Source organism: Gracilinanus agilis, chromosome 4, assembly GCF_016433145.1.
Source record: "Gracilinanus agilis isolate LMUSP501 chromosome 4, AgileGrace, whole genome shotgun sequence".
NCBI lineage: Eukaryota > Metazoa > Chordata > Mammalia > Didelphimorphia > Didelphidae > Gracilinanus > Gracilinanus agilis.
Genome location: NC_058133.1, coordinates 442,646,398 through 442,649,295, shown reverse-complemented (window position 1 = coordinate 442,649,295; position 2,898 = coordinate 442,646,398). Strand labels below are relative to the sequence as shown.

At 40.6% G+C, this 2,898-nt stretch overlaps 1 pseudogene; it reads left to right on the top strand.

Moving 5' to 3' along the window:
- Nucleotides 1-311: 311 nt before the first annotated feature.
- Nucleotides 312-1,793, top strand: LOC123246684 (annotated as a pseudogene).
- The last annotated feature ends 1,105 nt before the right edge of the window (nt 1,794-2,898 follow it).

Sequence of the window (2,898 nt, the reverse complement as noted above, 5' to 3'; positions counted from 1 at the left end):
TGGTCAGCTTTGTGCTGAATGCTCAGACTTATGGTTGGCAATGCCCTGACTCCACCCCTGCCTCCCTCAATATTTGGCCCATGATCCTTTTTGAGATTTATTTTATCCAACTCATCATCACACATAGGATCTCTGTCCTTCCATCTTCCTGGGCTGAGACCTGGGAGGATGTAAAAGAGACTCTCCCACCATCCTGAGCTTCGTATCCTAGGAAACATGTTGCCAGAGCAACACTCTAGGATGCTGGGAGGAAGGAGTGGGTGTGGAGGGAAGTGTCTCTATGACCAGAGGAAGCAAGAGCTGAGTTACTCATGGCAGAGGCTGCTGGGATCATAGCACCCTGCCCCGAGGACCCACCCACCCACAGCCACTTCCAAGTTGGTGATGTTTTTGGGCTTCTATACCTACAACAGGTAGAACTGGGAAGCCTCAGAGTTTCCTTGTCTGGGTCAGGCTCTCCTTAGAGAAATTCCTACATCTGGATGACTAAAGAGAAGTGTGGAAAAGAATGAAATATTTGTGCCAGGAAATTCATAGTGTTCCACTGATGACCCCAGTTTGCATGCATTTTAAGAAGACTGAAGTGCACCAAACCTGCACCAAGCTACAAAATGTTTATCAAAACTGCCTTTTGAGACTAGAATATAGCTTCCCCATTCAAATGTGTGACAGAGGACTTCCGTCCCCTCTAAGCATGATATGTCTAAGTCTGATGTGAACAAAGAACATTACACCAGAGCGTTGAGGGAGAAATTCCTAACTCTGATGTAACTTGACCATATGGTGTCCTTGGGAAAGATACTGCTTCCAGTGAAGTGCTGCTCAAACTGGTGTGGACCACTCCTTATTATCCTTGCATTTGTTCCTTCTGAGCTAAAGAATGTAAAAGAGAAGAAAAGAAAAGAGTCCATTCGTTCATCAAAGCATTAAAGACTGTTATTATGGTATTTATGATCCTGTAGCTTCTAAAATGGACTTCACCAATGCCCTGTCTGGCATTCCTAAAACCATTTGTTGTTTAGTCATTTTTCAGTCCTGATGACTCTTTGTAACCTCGTTTGGGGTTTTCTCCACAAAGATACTAGAATGGTTTTGTCATTTCCTTCTCCAGCTCATTTTACAGAGGAGGAAACTGAGGCATACAGGGTTAAGGGATTTGCCCAGGGTCACACAGCTAGTCAGTGTCTGGAGCCATATTTGAACAGAGAAAGATGAATCTTCCTGACTTCAGGCATAGGACTCTATCCACTGTGCCACCTAGCTGTCCCATAAAACTGTTACCATACTACATATTAGTGGCCTGGGAGATAAAATCAGTGAAACTGATCTCCGATACTCATTTTTCTGGTTTGGTGATATCCAAAGGATAAAGGTTGTACAGAGGCAGCAGTGTAATTTCATCCAGTTTGCTATAAAGCAAGTTGCAGAAATGGCTGTGAGAAGTCCTTCAACAAATCGATTGTAAATGGCCTCAAGTCTAATGTGAAATAAGGAAGATCCCAAGCAGCCAGAAGAAAAGGGGAATTAAGGAACCATGGACCCTGGAATTAAGCTATAGCCTGTTCCAGAACTTCCTAGAGCTCTTCCTTCCCATCTAGTAGCTGAAGAAGTCTCTGGCAATTATTTTAATTTCCCTAGAAGTGGTCCTCCAGCAATGATGAATATCATCCTGTCCTCTCCTCCTGGGATTGTATCTCCACCCCCACTGAGTTCATGCAAGCTCCAGGACACATTTAACATCCTCAGGGTCCCCAAGAACTGGGGCTCATACAGGAAAACACAGCAGTACCTAACATCCTGCTTCAGTGATTGGACTCTGTGGAGGAAAGGCACTTTAGAAATGCAATAAATAAATCTTGGAATACATTTTAAAAAAAAAGATATATATAGCTCTTTTTGTGGTGGCAAAGAATTAGACATTGAGGGGATGTCCATCCATTGGGGAATGGTTGAAAAATTGTGATATATAATGGTGATGGAATATTATCGTGCTATAAGAAATGGTAAACAGGATGATTTCAGAAAAAAAAAAAGATGGAAAGACCAATTGAACTGATGCAGAGTGAAACAAACAGAACCAGGAGAACATTGTACACAATAACAACAATACTGTGGGATGATCAGCTGTGAAAGACTTACTCTTAGCAACACAATGATCCAGAACAGTCCTTAAGGATTTATGACACAGAATGTGATCCTCTTCCAAAGGAAGAAATATTGGACTTGGAAGGCAAATCAAAGCATAATATTTTTTGATTTGGTTTTATTTGAGTTTATATTTTGGGGTCTTGGTTTTTATAAGAGTTTTCTTACAGCAATGAACAACATGGGGGTATGTTTTCCATGATAATATTCCTATAACCCAAATCAAATCTCTTACTGTCTCCAGGAGAGGAGAGGAAAGGGAGGGAGGGAGACACTTTGGATCTTAAAACTTCAGAAAATGTCTGTGGAAAATTATCCCATGTAACCAAGAAAATAAAATCTATATATTTTTAAAAAGATGCTTTGCCAGCTCCTTATAAGTAGATTAATTTTGACTCATTATCCTTGCTAACTAGGTGCCAAAGTCATCAGCTCTGTTGTTTCCATGAATTGCTGAAAGATTGCTCTTAGTTGTCTCTAAATTTGCTTCTCTAGGTAAGAGTTCCAGTTGTCCTGCTCTAGCTAAAATTCCTTCTTTAGGAAGTATTCATTCATATATAATTATTTTTAGGGCATACAGTTCCCATTGTGGAACATTAAGACTCTGATTGGGGTGTTGTGGGATGGAAGGATTTGGGTTCAAATGAGAAGTTATAGACATCTTAAGAAAACTCTTTACAAATGACCCTTTTTTGTGCTGTTGAATACAGACCACTTTCTTGCTTAGATTTTGTTTTTAATAAAGGTGTGTGG